Source organism: Oncorhynchus masou, chromosome 18 (assembly GCF_036934945.1).
Source record: "Oncorhynchus masou masou isolate Uvic2021 chromosome 18, UVic_Omas_1.1, whole genome shotgun sequence".
NCBI classification, from domain to species: Eukaryota; Metazoa; Chordata; class Actinopteri; order Salmoniformes; family Salmonidae; genus Oncorhynchus; species Oncorhynchus masou.
In genome coordinates this window covers 49,379,891-49,396,655 of record NC_088229.1, presented here as the reverse complement: position 1 = coordinate 49,396,655, position 16,765 = coordinate 49,379,891, and the positions used below count along the sequence as shown (strand labels likewise).

The 16,765-nt window shown below is 40.6% G+C and overlaps 1 long non-coding RNA gene across 2 annotated transcripts; it reads right to left on the bottom strand.

The window, feature by feature from the left end:
* Nucleotides 1–7,528: 7,528 nt before the first annotated feature.
* On the bottom strand, nucleotides 7,529–13,689 carry LOC135504734 (uncharacterized). Of its 2 annotated transcripts, none has more exons than XR_010450158.1 (6): nucleotides 9,594–13,689; nucleotides 9,155–9,397; nucleotides 8,754–8,946; nucleotides 8,374–8,518; nucleotides 8,185–8,263; nucleotides 7,529–8,072 (listed from the first exon to the last, which is right to left on the bottom strand). It is a non-coding gene; the product is annotated as an uncharacterized LOC135504734 (long non-coding RNA). The 2 variants fall into 2 exon arrangements; XR_010450159.1 differs by having other exon boundaries at nucleotides 9,155–9,302.
* Nucleotides 13,690–16,765: the final 3,076 nt, after the last annotated feature.

Sequence of the window (16,765 nt, the reverse complement as noted above, 5' to 3'; positions counted from 1 at the left end):
TACGACAAAAATAACACACTATTCTTTTTACAATACAATTCTTCATGTTTAATGCAATAAAGTAGTGTTTACAGAGTCATTCCTTTGATGTTAAGTAATTTAAACATTGTATTGCCCCAGATTCAAAAGGAGCCATAGTAAATTCACAATATTTCATTTTTTTAGGAAATTCGTCTTCCTTTTCTATATAACAATTTTTTCATTTTTCTTTTGAAATATATTCCTGAGTACAATAGCATTGAACCTGGAAAGCATTTAAAATATGATTTCCCCCTTCAATTCCACTCCAAAACAAGTGGAGCAAACACTCCTTTTAGTACAGGTTGGGCACTACATCACTGATTCATCTGTCGAGAGGATTCAAGAGTGCCATCTGTGTGATTGAAAGGTATGTGTGGAATGGGTAACATGTCTACTCAGTTGCCACAGTTCACTACTGTGGCTTATAGAATTATTTTGTAATCATGAAAAAAATAAAATAAGAAAATGACTGATGAAATTAAACAAAGACTGGAAAAAGATAATGGTTACTAGTAATCTGTAGTTGCGATCCTATAAATTGTGCTGGAACGTTGCAGAAACATTGGAACAATGCAGTGTGCGAATTTGTTCAGATGAATTGTGAATGATACGAATTGAACCACCAGTAATAGCTGCCTCTGCAGATGACAGAGTATTTCTGGCTTTGGGACAACATGAATATGCAATAACAAACTTAAATCTGTGTATGTGTGCTTTTGAAGGGCAACAAAGCTCTGGCAATTGAAGGAATTCATGATCAAATGTATGTGAATACCTCTTCATGTCAAGAAATGTTCCCTTCCCTCCAAACCTAAAGAAATACCATTTGGCACAAGTACTGTTAGCTGTGATTTTTGCCAATAAATCAAATGCTTGTACAAAAGCGGCAACAAATGAGCAATTTCCAGATATAACTGAAAAACATATATTTCACACAGCCTGTCGACAAAGATCCGATCAAATGTGATATCATTATTCTTAGGAATAACCTGAAGAAGAGGCAAAGTATCACCACCAACACATGAACGCAGAGTGCCACACATGAACCCAGAGTGCTACGCTATGTGCAAAAAGGCATTCTCGCCCAAATGGCACAGTGTCACACTGCCTGGATCATCCCTAAATTTTTAGGCCGCTTGGTCAGTGTGTGGATTAGTCAGTCTCGTCAGTTAGTCGGTCTGTCAGTCTGTGGTGGTCATTGGCGGTCAGTTGAAATGCAGTTATTTTGTCAGCATGGAGATGACGCAGGGGATCTGCTTTTTCTCGCTGAATCATGGGTACTCGGAGCAGGACTCGAAGCTGGTGGCCACCATGTAGTTGACACGTGTGAGGATCTGCATGATCTCCAGCTGCTTGCCAAACTCATATCAAAGTAAATGTGGAGTCACGCAATGATATGGTGTGTGGTTCTACGACTCGGGAAACCATGCAGTTTATTAGGCTACAGAAGAAATCAAATATTATGAACTTCACAGGGTGGTGAATGTGCACGGTGATGAGCTTGATACTCCTTTCCAATAAATATTGTGGGTCTTATTCTGGTGACATGATGAGTGATGCTTGACTGCCATTTGACAAATAATAATATTCCGCTTATTCATAATGATCTCATCATGTAGACTAGCCGACCTGCATTGTATCTATGAGCTGTTTGCCCGACCGCAGGAGCCAAGACCAGAGTAGGCACATTTGCTATTTTACACAGCTGTTTTTTGACAAAACTATTGGTAGAGTTGAAAATGCGTTCGAAACACATTGAACTTATTCAGTACATGAAAACTTAAGAAAATTGATTGATTTTATATCTGAAAAAAGTCAGTTTGGTGAAAACACACCACTGGTGGGAAAATTTGAATATTTTGTTTATGCAGATCTATGGCCAATTGGATGAAAACCTAGCTATAGAGAGTCTTACAATCAGATTCTCTCACACAGCAACAAAACTGGGTAGTGGATGTGTATTACCAGCTACCATGGTCCCAGGCATAACCTGTGAGGGTCTTCAACCCTATATATATAGGGTTGAAGCCGGAAGATTATATACAGTTAGGTTGGAGTCATTAAAACTTGTTTCTCAACCACTACCCAAATTTCTTGTTAAAACAAACCATTATTTTTGCAAGTCGGTTAGGACATCTACTTTGTGCATGGCACAAGTAATTGTTTCCAGTTTCCAGAGAGATTATTTCACTTTTAATTCCCTGTATCACGATTCCAGTGGGTCAGAAGTTTACAAACACTAAGTTGACTGTGCCTTTAAACAGCTTGGAAAATTCCAGAAAATGATATCATGGCTTTAGAAGCTTCTGATAGGCTAACTGAATAATTTGAGTCAATTGGAGGTGTAACTGTGGATGTATTTCAAGGCCTACCTTCAAACTCAGTGCCTCTTCGCTTGATATCTTGGGAAAATCAAAAGAAATCAGCCAAGACCTCAGAAAAATAATTGTAGACCTCCACAAGTTTGGTTCATCCTTGGGAGCAATTTCCAAATGCCTGAAGGTGCCACGTTAAACTGTACAAACAATCGTACTCAAGTATTAACCCAATGGACCACGCAGCCGTCATACCGCTCAGGAACGAGACTCGTTCTGTCTCCTAGAAATGAACTTACTTTGGTGCGAAAAGTGCAAATCAATCCCAGAACAACAGCAAAGGACCTTGTGAAGATGCTGGAGGAAACGGGTACAAAAGTATATATCCACAGTAAAACGAGTCCTATATCGACATAACCTGAAAGACCGCTCAGCAAGGAAGAAGCCACTGCTCCAAAACTGCCTTAAAAATATCCAGACTATGGTTTGCAACTGCATATGGGGACAAAGATTGTACTTGTTTGTATAGATGTCCTCTGGTCTGATTAAACAAAAATAGAACTGTTTGGCTATAATGACCATCGTTAGGTTTGCAGGAAAAAGGAGGAGGCTTGCAAGCCAAAGAGCACCATCCCAACCTTGAAGCACGGGGGTGTTAGCATCATGTTCTGGGGGTGCTTTGCTGCAGGAGGGACTGGTGCACTTAACAACACAGATGGCATCATGAGGACGGAAAATTACGTGGATATATTGAAGCAACATCTCAAGAATGTCAAGAAGTTGAAGCTTGGTCGCATATTGGTCTTCCAAATGGACAATTACCCCAAGCATACTTCCAAAGTTGTGGCAAAATTGCTTAAAGACAACAAATCAAGGTATTAAACAGGGAAATTTTACTGGGATTAAATGTCAGGAATTATGAAATACTGAGTTTAAATGTATTTGGCTAAGGTGTATGTAAACGTCCGACTTCAATTCTATATATATACTACTGTTCAAAGGTTTCCTTGTTTTTGTCTATTAAAATAATATCAAATTGATCAGAAATACAGTGTAGACATTGTTAATGTTGCAAATAACTATTGTAGTTGGAAACAGCTGACTTATTTAAATGGAATATCTACATTGGCATACAGAGGCCCATTATCAGCAACAATCACTCCTGTGTTCCAATGGCACTTTGTGTTAGCTAATCCAAGTTTATCATATTAAAAGGCTAATTGATCATTAGAAAACCCTTTTGCACTTATGTTAGCACAGCTGAAAACCTTTGTGCTAATTGAAGAAGCAATAAAACTGGCCTTTTTTGGACTTGTTGAGTATCTGGAGCATCAGCATTTGTGGGTTCGATTACAGGTTCAAAATGGCCAGAAACAAAGACCTTTCTTCTAAAACTTGTCAGTCTATTCTTGTTCTGAGAAATGAAGGCTATTCCATGTGATGCCCAGGCGTTGTAGGGAGGTCATACAGGCACGTGGAGGCCACACACACTACTGAGCCTCATTTTGACTTGTTTTAAGGACATTACATCAAAGTTGGATCAGCCTGTAGTGTGGTTTTCCACTTTAATATTGAGTGTGACTCCAAATCCAGACCTCCATGGGTTGATACATTTGATTTCCATTGATAATTTTTGTGTGATTTTGTTGTCAGCACATTCCACTTTCTAAAGACATTTTTTTATAAGAATATTTCATCCATTCAGATCTAGGATGTGTTATTTTAGTGTTCCCTTTATTTTTTTGAGCAGTGTATATATTTTAAACTGCATTGTTGGTTTGGGGCTGATAAGTAAGCATTTAACTGTAAGGCCATGTGACTCAAACAATTTGATTTGAAAAGTTATGTTCAACAATTTAACTTCTTAAATTGAACGAGACAATACTGTCCAAACAGTTGAGATTAGCTGGATTATCGTCCGTGTAACCAGTAGTTCAAATGTGAGGAAACATTCACCACCAGGATCACTTACCCCTAAGGATTTAAACCACATGGGATTCCCATGGAGGCAGGACTTCTGTCAATACTGGATCAGTACTGTGGGGGTTTGGCACCAATAAACTTGCCAAAGCAAATTGAATTGATTAATCAATGTTAATGATTAATCATACCTGTATAAGCCACCTGGGAATTGAACTTTAATTAACCTGAAAGCGTTGCTTCATCTAGGTTAATATGGAAAAGTTTAAAATGTCTCATTTAATTGGAAGAACCTGAAAAGGTACAGTTGAAGTCGGAGGTTTACATACACCTTAGCCAAGTACATTTAAACTCAGTTTTCACATTTCCTGACATTTAATCCCAGTAAAAACTCCCTGTTTTAGGTCAGTTAGGATCACCACTTTATTTTAAGAACGTGAAATGTCAGAACAATAGAGATAATTATTTATTTCAGCCTATAATTCTTTCATGTGGCGGGCCGTGAGCAGTGCACGCTGACCAGGTCTCCAGGTGCACGGTGTTTCCTCCGACACATTGGTGTGGCTGGCATCCGGGTTGGATGCGCACTGTGTTAAGAAGCAGTGCTGCTTGGTTAGGTTGTGTTTCGGAGGAAGCATCGGGACTGAGGGGAAGCTCGGAACTGAGAGGAAGCTCGGGACTGAGAGGAAGCTCGGGACTGAGAGGAAGCCCAGCACTGAGAGGAAGCCCAGCACTGAGAGGAAGCTCAGCCAGGTAGTTGGATCCGGCAGATCCTGGCTGGCTGGCGGTTCTGGCAGATCCTGGCTGGCTGGCGGTTCTGGCTGCTCCATGTAGACTGACAGCTCTGGCTGCTCCATGCAGACTGGCACCTCCATGCAGACTGGCAGCTCTGGCTGCTCCATGCAGACTGACATCTCTGGCTGCTCCATGCAGACTGACAGCTCTGGCTGCTCCATGCAGACTGACAGCTCGGGCTGCGCTAAACAGGCGGGAGACTCCAGCAGCGCTGTAGAGGAGGAAGGCTCTGGCTGCGCTGAACAGGCGGGAGACTCCAGCAGCGCAGGAGAGGAGGAAGGCTCTGGCTGCGCTAAACAGGCGGTAGACTCCAGCAGCGCAGGAGAGGAGAAAGGCTCCGGCAGCGCTGAACAGGCGGGAGACTCCGGCAGCGCAGGAGAGAAGGAAGGCTCTGGCTGCGCTAAACAGGCGGGAGACTCCGACAGCGCAGGAGAAAGGCTCGGGCAGCGCTGAACAGGCGGGAGGCTCCGGCAGCGCAGGAGAGGCGAGGCACACTGTAGGCCTGATGCGTGGTGCTGGCACTGGTGGTACTGGGCCGAGGACACGCACAGGAAGCCTGGTGCGGGGAGCTGCCACCGGAGGACTGGTGTGTGGAGGTGGCACTGGATAGACCGGACCGTGCAGGCGCACTGGAGCTCTTGAGCACCTAGCCTGCCCAACTTTACCTGGCTCGATGCCCACTCTAGCCCTGCCAATACGAGGAACTGGTATGTACCGCACCGGGCAATGCACCCGCACTGGAAACACTGTGTGCTCCACAGCATAACACGGTGCCTGCCTGGTCTCTTTAGCTCCCCGGTAAGCACAGGAAGTTTGCGCAGGTCTCCTACCTGGTGTAGCCATACTCCCTGTGTGCCCCCCCCCAAGAAATTTTTGGGGCTGACTCTCGGGCTTCCTTCCACGTCGCCGTGCTTGCTTCGCCATCTCCATTCTCCTATAACCCTCTTCGCACTGCTCCAGTGAATCCCAGGCGGGCTCTGGCACTCTCCCTGGGTCGACCGCCCACCTGTCTATTTCCTCCCAAGTAGTGTAATCCCGATATTGTTGCTCCTGCTGCCGCTGTTGCTTCTCCTCATACCAAAGCCTCTCAGCTCTCGCCCCCTCCAGTTCTTCTTTGGGGCGGCGATATTCTCCAGGCTGATCCCAGGGTCCTTCTCCAAACAATTCGTCCTCCCATGTCCATTCCTCCTTTCGCTGCACCTGCTGCCTGTTACCACGCCGCTTGGTCCTGTTCAGTTGGGTGATTCTGTAACGACGTTCTTCTGTTGAAGGAGGAGCAGACCAAAATGCAGCGTGGTGTTTACTCATGTTTAATGATGGAAAATGACTTGACATGAAGATACTTTAATGTACAAAAACAACAGACGGAAACGTGAAAAAACTATACAGCCTATCCAGTGAAACTAAACACAAAGACAGGAACAATCACCCACGAAACACTCAAAGAATATGGCTGCCTAAATATGGTTCCCAATCAGAGACCACTATAATCACCTGACTCTGATTGAGAACCGCCTCAGGCAGCCATAGACTATGCTATACACCCCACAAAACCCCAAGACGAAACGCACCACAATAAACCCATGTCACACCCTGGCCTTACCCAATAAATGAAGATAAACATAATATATATCGACCAGGGCGTGACACTAACATTATACAGTAATTAGTCTCTGGAAGAGTAACAAAACAGGACAGTTTGGTTATAAAATCATGGCGAATTCAGAGAGAGGACGGGGGAGGAAGGGAGACAAAGAAGTTAATCTATCGGACATTGGAAAATACAAAATCTTAAGCACTCCAATAACCGCTCATTTGGTAAAAGGAATGCAATTTACATATTTACGATTGAGCTGTCATTGATCGTCCAAATCCTTTAGTCACGGAAATCTTGAGTGTACGACTCTGGTTCGGCCACCAGAGATTGCCATGTCCTTATACACCTCAGTCTGCTTGGTCTATAGAGTGTTAGATTTCTTAACAATTTGTAAAGTTTCAGCTGGCGCTGCACGTAAGATTTTTTAAAACAAGTAAAAATATCTATTCTCAAAGAACACAGTGCGGCCAGACTAAAAACAAGTAATTTGTCTGGTTAGAAAGAAAAGATTTAGGAATCATTTTTCAATGTGTAGGAAAATTTGCTTAAATTTAGCAAATGCTTGTGCCATCATCTTGAAATAAGGCTATGTTTCGTAAATATATCTTAAAACCAGTACAGCTACACTAAAAACATGTACATATGTCTGGATACAAAGAAAGATTTAATTATTTTCTCAATATGTAGGAAAATGTGCTTAAATTTGCTATTGCAATCATCTTGAAATAAGGCCATATACCCTGAAATTAAATATTGTGCTTAAATTAAGTAATGCTGACTAAGATAAATGTACTTGTACTACTACTAGAAATAAGATTGGCTTGCTTAAAGAAAGAATGCATCTAATTTCTTTTCAATTCTTTATTGAGGACTCAGTATATCCAGAGGCTGCATATGGGCAGAACAAAGGATGCAAAAACAACAACAACAAAGGCCATTGGTGGTCAATGTGAAAATGAAAAGGCAAGACCTATGGCAAGATAACAAACGTAACAGTGCTTTAAACCTTATAATAAACAACAAACTCCCTGCCTATTTACTAAAGGTTATCGGATCGGCTGATACACACAGTTCTGTTATCTGGACCAGAATTTTTTTATTTTTTTATTGTGCAACCCTAGTCAGTAATGAACCTTTTCCACTCGGCCATAGCCTTTCATTTTTTAAGAATTCATGTCCTGGTCGTGGATGGGGTACGAGAAGACTTCTGTCTGCAGCACAGAGAGGAGTGTCGCAATGCACTTAGGATATGTGAGGTGAAAGGCGTAATAACACGCCATGAGATACATCACGCTGGCATAGATGTTCTCTTTTGAGAAGGTCACCACAGGCATGGTTCCAAGATTGCAGTTGGTTTTGCAGACAATCACAACAGGGCTGAAGAGTGGTCTCGCCTGAAGAAAGGTGTTGGGGTCTTCTGCAGACTGACATAAACACAAAGAGAAAAACAAATATAACCAAAAAAACAATTCACACTGCTTTTGTATGTTATGGTCAAGTAATATGAACATTCTAATACATGCATACATTTCTTACCTCAAGGATGTAACTTCTTCGTTGGAGCCTCAGGTGATGGGAACGTGTCTGGTAAAGCCTTCATCAAGGCAATTGAGTGCTTCAGTGTTAAAAACGAAAATAGTCTCATTTGATTTACTCCAGCCAGTTATTTAAACAAACATTAATACTTTCATGGGATTCTCCATGATCAACTGAGCCAGTAATTACCTTTGTCCAGCAGCGGTGGCTTCATGACCTTTTTGAGCACTCCATAAAACTGTGCCTTGTTGTAAAAGGTCCCCCAGCGGGTCTTCAGTTCAGGTACGAAGCGGGAGTTCCCTCAATCGAGGTTCCGCCGGAGCTCATCCATAACCTGACACACACAAACACAGACAGACAGAGACAACGAAAGTCTTAACACTATCTAGCTGGAGGTGTAGGAAGCATTAGCCTGGTTACTACCAGACCGAATTCTTGCAAGCTCACTGTTTTACATTTGCCCGAAGTAGTTTACCCCCGTCCCTGCTATGGCTTCTCACGCTGCTCAGGTCTGGTGTTAACCAGGCTAAGAAAGCATAGGCCTACTTAAAATGAATACATTTGCTTACATGATCCAGTTCTCTGAAGCAGGGATACGCTTGAAGTATTTTGGTAGGCCTGTCCTGTTCCTTAGTAGCATCAGAGTCGATGAAGGCCCGTGTTGCTTGGAATTCAAGGTCCAGGAGCAGGGAAACATCCTTGGTTTGGTCTGGCCTTGGTTTTGTACATCTCCTGTAGAATTTTATAATGTCTCGCCTGGTTCTGTTAACATTTAAAACAAATTAACATTTAAAAATGTAGACTGAAATTAAGACCAATGTTTCTGCTGGTACTACCACCCCAAACCTCTCATTCCACGGGAAACACTAAAGACTAATTAGTCACTTTGTTTCTAGTCCCTGATTTAGAGTCGTAGTAGAAGTTGTATTTATACGGAAACACTATCCACTATTTAAATTTGTGTACTTACCACCCAACCGGTCAACCTCTGGGGTGCTGCATCTAGATTGTGGGGATCTCTCCAAGATCAATGTCTCATCAGTGGACATCTCCTGGCTGCTCTGAAAGCTAAGGCTTCGTGGCCTCTTCCTTTTCAAAAGCTGCTTCTTCACAGATTTCTGGAGGAGTAGGAGGAGGGAAAGGGGGTGGTAGTGGGGCTGAAATCACAGGTGCCAGAGGAGGTGCCTGGTCTACACAGGTCTGATTCTTGACCCTGTATAAGACATACATTTATTCATTGGTAATTCTAAAGGCAAAGAACACCACAATGTAACAACATAACCCTAACAACACCTACATATTTAGATACATGTATTGTAATGATGGCCAGGAAATGCTTATTTGATAACAGGAATCACTGCCTGCATGGTTAGATTAAATGTCTCCCAAATGTCAAAATCGAACATTACCTCATTTTCACCATGAGTAAGTCTCCAAATGGTTCTCCTTCTGAAGTGCTCTGGCCTGGGAAAGAGATCACGTAAATCCTCCTTAGAGAGGCTGGGAAGCATGTCTGCGCTCATATTAGCAGCTGAAAAACACATTTAACCACTTGGTAAATAGTTATAAATTAGCAACTAAAACATAGTTTATCGACGCAAAGTGTCAGGTTGATATAGGTTACGAGACATTAGCATACTGTCTTCCCTTTCCAGGAATGATTTACCAAGTTAGCTAACAAAATTATACTACCATTATATCATTAATGTTGACGTTAATTACTTTAAACCAAAAGATAGTGCAAGCTAATGAAACTAACGTTAACGCTAAATTGTCAACCATATTGAAAATGTTAATTACGTTAATCTTTGCTTGCCTAGCTAAGATTGTAGATAATGACTGACACCATCGATAATTTAGCTTCGCCGTCTTTGGTGCCCTTTCTATTTATTTTCTATTGTCAATAGAAAGGGCGCCAAAGATGGTGAATCTAAATAATCGACGTGTCAGTCGTTAAGACACATTTACACCTTATTAATACTATTTCTGGCAATAAAGCAATATCAATCTAGCCAAAGTTCAAGTGTTTAACGAATGGCCGTTCGTGCAGTTATTAACTGCTAACAGTCAACGCTATCTAGTTAAAATTAGCATGTTAACTTGGTTTGCCAACTTTCCAATTAAAATAAACGTTAGATTAATTTAGCTTGCTAAGGAGAAAGGTAGACGGGTATAAACAAATTAACTTTACCTTTTAATACTGCGTGTGATATATGATCCATGCCAGGATATGTGTCATCCATTCCATCTTCATTCATGGTTTTGTTAGATGACTCAAAGATTTGGACCACCTTTGACTTTTTATGTATAGTTCTCCCTTATGTAGCTAGATAATGTGATGAACGTATGTCAGTTAAGTAATATCACAGAAGAGGGAGTGCTGAACATCAGCACGGCTGTGATTCGTAGGTCGTAGGTACGAGGCTGCAGGCCGAGTGCCGAAGATAATAATATTCAGTGTAACAGCACGACCTCGAGTGTGATACTGCTTTTATACAACAGTTCTTCAAGTGCCATTTATTAGCTAACAGTAATAAGCTCCGCCAACACACATAGTTCCACAAATGGACTTGGACTGGACTGTTGCGAAGCACCACACAAACAGTTTCCTGCACACTAGCTTTCTAATGCTACTTTGTGTAGGTCTACACGTTACCGTCCTTTCCTGACGACCATTCATAATTTAACTCAAATGTTATTTGTGGAAATATGTTCATCTTTGCGGTGCGAAGTTTGTTACAATCTAAGATAGATAACGATCGTTAATGTAATTAACGGTTATTAGAACACATGTAAAATGGAGTGATACGTGTATAGTTTAAAGTCCCAGTGCTGTTCTCTACTCCAATACTTTGTCGTATTATAAATACTTCTGAACATCATTTTCAGTTCTTTCCGACCTTTTCATCGAAAGCAGTGGGAACGTTTTACTTGCGTTTGCGTTTAGTAACATTCAAGATGCTTTGGCGGTGCGTTATCTGCTGCCTTTTTATGACTTTTCATTGAAACTGTTATTGAGCCATATCAATAGATGTCACAGCTCTGCTTTCTGGTTGCTCGGATACACTGAGGAATATAGAGTGTACAACTCCTATATCATCATGTAAAGAGAAGACACCTTCAACACCTATTTGAAGGCACCCGAAGAGGTGAACAGCCATCGGAGGAAAGCCAAGTACCACCGGAACAAGTAAGTAGCTAGCTAGGATTTGTTTTTGTTTTCTGGATGTTAAAAAATGATTTAATGAAGGGACGATACACGGACCAAAGCCATTATGTCCATAGGCTATTCGATAATTTGAGTTATAATGACTCTTATGGCTAAAGCTGGGTTAATGTGAAAAGAGTCAATGATAAATAGGAATAAAACACTTAAATAGCTCTATTGGTGAAACTAAATACAATTTCAAATAATATTCTGTTTCTTTGATATGTGGTACACAGGACAACATTCAACCCGATCAGCTTCGAGCTAACTCCAGCATCTCTGATCAGCAACTCCATACACCTGACCCAGATGAAGGGCAAAGAGGCATTGACCAACATGGAGCTGTCACAGTGCAACAAGTAAGTTACTCGGTAGGTGGTAATCTACTGAAATTGACCATATTTTTTTAAGTACTTGGCTATACTAATAGCATTCATAGTCAGTCTTCACAGCCACTTCTCCTGTCACAAACATTATACTTGTCATGAACTAGTAATGTCCAGCCTGCACTTGCATTCCATTTGGTCATTATCTGTCAGGATACTACATTCAATGTCAACTTTATTTTAGGATCTGACAACATATGCCACTGTTTTTGTGATAAATGCCATAGCCAAGCAGCGTCTCTCACAGGTAAGATGCTTTTTCTGAACAGAGCACGGTATTTGGTTAGTTACATAATGCAGAGCATTTTGTAGTGGTTCAGTGATGGTTGAGTTCATTCTTAGGGCTAGGTTGTCTGCCTTACTATTGTTGATCCCTTATGTCCTTATGTTAATATGTCATAAGCAGAATCTGTATATCATAAGTATACATGATGCTGTGTTCCAACCTCCATGATTGATGACCTCTCTCTCTCTCTCTCGCTTAAACCACATGCAGGATGAAATGTGGAGGATCAAAATATTTTTTATTTTAAGACAAATAATTTAATTATCCATTAGTCAAAAGTCTGAAACAGTTCTCATCACACCCAAGGATTTTGTTTATGGTTGAAAAGGGACCCCAGATGTGCAGGCAAAGTTTTTTTCATGACATTGTTGATGATGCTCTTCTAAAATCACATCCCTTATTTTCAGAGAAACCAAATGCATTGCAGATTGTTATGTACACGGATTAAATAGAGATCGTAAATCCACTAGGACTTTTGCATCAAAAAACAAGTTGTTAATTGTGTACTAATCCTTAGGAAATATAAATCCAAAATACAGGTCTAAACTGGCTGCTATCAGGCTACTTGACATTGCTAGATCAGCAGACCTCCGTCAATCTGGTGTAGATGTAATGTTGAATAGAGTCAAGGAAGACCAGGATGCATTGTACAGTGGGGTTAAAATGCAAACTATTAATGGAGAGAAAACAATATATGGTGCCATGGTCTCTCTCTATAGACACACTCTGGCACAACATGAACTAGAAGGGTTCAAAGAGGGTGTGGGCTTTGCCTACAGTAAGTGCAGACACTGTGTGTTCTTTTGAGGACATGTAGTCACACTTCAATGAGGATGCATATACTAAAAGGACATTGAAGAAGCATGTCAGACAGTGTGATGAAATAGGAAAGTAAAAAACAGACTTGCTTCACAACAGCCTGAGAACAACATATGGGATCCATAGAAGAGCAAGTTAGTTGAATTCCCAGCATTTGTTATTATACAACAAACTCCGCAAGACCTTATGCATGTAATTCTGGAGGGCGAAGCCCCATTGGAAATCAAATGTGTTTTGAATCATCTTGTTGTGTCAGGACAGATTGATCTGAACTCAGTGAATTCTGCTATTCTTGGTTTCCCTTATGCCCCTTGAGATGTTACAGATCGGCCAATCCCAATTTATGTTAGTACATTAACGTCAAGTGATGGTAAACTAAAACAGTAATCTGGGCAAATGCTTGTGCTGATAAGGATATTGCCATTGTTTTGGAGAGTTTGGAAGTCAATGCATATATACAACTGATAAATGAGCTAATAGAATTTGTACAGATAGTATTTGCACCTGTTCTTTCCATTGCGACTGTGTCTAGGTTGAAGTTACTCATTGAAAATAATTTGAAGCATTGGAAGGAGCTTTTTCCAGACCGCAATGTTACACATAAACAGCATTACATGATACATTTGCCATCACAGATAAAGTAATTGGGTCCAATGTTTAGACATACAGTTGAAGTCTGAAGTTTACAAACACCTGAGCCAAATACATTTAAACTAAGTTTCTCACAATTCCTGACAATTAATCTTGGTAAAAATGACCTGTATTAGGTTAGTTAGGATTCCCACTTTATTTTAAGAATGTGAAATGTCAGAGAAAATAATTTATTTCAGCTTTTATTTCTTTCACCACATTCAGTGGGTCAGAAGTTTACATACACTCAATTAGTATTTGGTAGCATTGCCTTTAAATTGGTTAACTTGGGTCAAACGTTTCGGGTAGCCTTCCACAAGCTTCGCACAATAAGTTGGGTGAATTTTGGCTCTTTCCTCCTAACAGAGCTGGTGTAACTGAGTCAGGTTTGTAGACCACCTTGCTCGCACACGCTTTGTCAGTTCTGCCCACAGGTTTTCTATAGGATTGAGGTCAGGGCTTTGTGATGGCAACTCCAATACCTTGACTTTGTTGTCCTTAAGCCATTTTCCCACAACTTTTGAAGTATGCTTGGGGTCATTGTCCATTTGGAAAACCAATTTGCGACCAAGCTTTAACTTCTTGACTGATGTCTTGAGCTGTTGCTTCAATATATCCACCAGTCTCTCCTGCAGCAAAGCACCCCCAGAATTGTCACGCCCTGGTCGAAATATATTATGTTTATTCTTCATTTATTCGGTCAGGCCAGGGTGTGACATGGGTTATTGTGGTGTGTTTTTGTCTTGGGGTTTTGTGGGATGTCTAGCGTTAGTCTATGGCTGCCTGAGGCAGTTCTTAATCAGAGTCAGGTGATTATCGTTGTCTCTAATTGGGAACCATATTTAGGCAGCCATATTCTTTGTGTGTTTCGTGGGTGATTGTCCTTAGTGTCCTTGTTCCTGTTGCTGTGTTAGTTTACATAAGTATAGGCTGTTTTGGTTTTCGTTACGTTCATTACGTTCTCGTTTTTGTAGTATTTTGTATTGATTCGTGATTACTTTTTTTTGATTAAACATGGATCGCAATCTACACGCTGCATTTTGGTCCGACTCTACTTCGCCTACAGAAAACTGTTACAAGAATATGATGCTACCACCCCTGTGCTTCACGGTTGGGATGGTGTTCTTCAGCTTGCCTCCCCCTTTCTCCTCCAAACATAACAATGGTAAATATGGCCAAACAGTTCCATTTTCGTTTCATCAAACCAGAGGACATTTCTCCAAAAAGTACGATCTTTGTCCCCACATGCAGTAGCAAACTGTAGTCTGGATTTTTTTATGGCAGTTTTGGAGCAGTGGCTTCTTCCTTGCTGAGCGGCCTTTCAGGTTATGTCGATATAGGACTCATTTTACTGTGGATATAGATACTTTTGTACCTGTTTCCTCCAGGATCTTCACAAGGTCCGTTGCTGTTGTTCTGGGATTGATTTGCACTTTTTGCACCAAAGTACGTTCATCTCTAGGAGACAAAATGCGTCTCGTTCCTGAGTGATATGACGGCTGCGTGGTCCCATGGTGTTTATACTAGCGTACTATTGTTTGTACAGATGAACGTGGTACCTTTAGGCATTTGGAAATTGCTCCCAAGGATGAACCAAACTTGTGGAGGTCTTTTCTGAGGTCTTGGCTGATTTCTTTTGATATTCCCATGATGTCAAGCAACGAGGCACTGAGTTTTGTTCACCTCCACAGGTACACCTCTAATTGACTCAAATTATGTCAATTAGCCTATCAGAAGCTTCTAAAGCCATGACATCATTTTCTGGAATTTTCCATTCTGTTTAAAGGTACAGTCAACTTAGCGTATGTAAACTTCTGACCCACTGGAATTGTGATACAGTGAATTATAAGTGAAATAATCTGTCTGTAAACAATTGTTGGAAAAAATGTTTTGTGTCATGCACAAAGTAGATGTCTTAACTGACTTGCCACAACTATAGTTTGCTAACAAGACATTTGTTGAGTGGTTGAAAAACAAGTTTTAATGACTCCAACCTAAGTGTATGTGAACTTCCGACTTCAACTGTATGTGTATGCGGTTCGAGTCGAAACATTGTTTCTTTAAACAATGGGCTTCCAAGCTCAATTTAAAAAATATTTGCAAGTCTTTCATCAATCAGAACCAAATTTATGAAAGCTGCCAAAATGTTGACAGTTCAATGCACCCAATTTTTTCAAATGAAAGGAAGATGGGACCTGTATCAGAGGTTAAAGATCTACAATATTTACGTGGAATATTGAGGGACTTCATAGGTTTCAGTAAGGTAAACCATGCTGTATCAGTCAAATGGCTTGTAATAAATTGTAATATAACTCAGAAGTCCATGATCTTTGCCAAAGTACTGAATGGTAATATGCCCGAATTTGGACTGGTAAAAAACATATTTCTTGTTGATTCTAGGCTTTATTGGGCTTTATTGTTTGCAATATCAGCCATTTCAAACTATACGCCTTGATAGAAACGTCATGGCTTATCAAGTTGAGGTCCCACACCTTGCACAGGCCACTGAGTTAGTGTATGCTGAAAAGCTGATTGTTTTTACCTCTTATTACACAATTAGCAACAAGAGGCAAATGTCTGTATAAGTCAAATAACATCTTGGGGATGTAATAGAGTTGTACAACAGTTCAAAAGACTCATAGTGTGTTCCCCAGATTTGAAAGGTGTACTGTCTTTGTGCTGTACTGTATTTTGTCTACATGATTACTGTCCTGTGTGTAAGATTGACAATAACAAAAGTGATTTCCATTTGGTCCTTATCTGTTCTTACAATGTGAAGAGATGAAAAGGATAAGAAGATAGAAATAAGAAATTCTGACTTTTACAAAGCAGATGTGTATTTGTCAGTGTTGATCAAACAGCTTTATAATTCTGGTAATTCAAGTTTTAAGTTACTCAGAACTAGTAATGCAATCTCAGTAACAAGTTATATGATCTTATTAAGATATTTGAGGACAAAAAAAGCTTGAAACAAGTGAAATGATCTAACATAAAAACTGCCTGGTAAGAAGAAATATCTTGTCAGACAAAAAACAAGCATATATTGCCTTGATTTAAGATATTTAATCTGACTTAGATTTCAAATTTTGCAGTGCATTGGAATCACAACAAACCTCTTATACACTATATTAGGCCCAGCCTTTGGAACTTTGTTTTTCCTAGATATGGCTACTATTTTGTGATCACTACAGCCGATGGATTTGGATACTGCTTTCAAACAAATTTCTGCAGAATTAGTAAACATCTGATCGA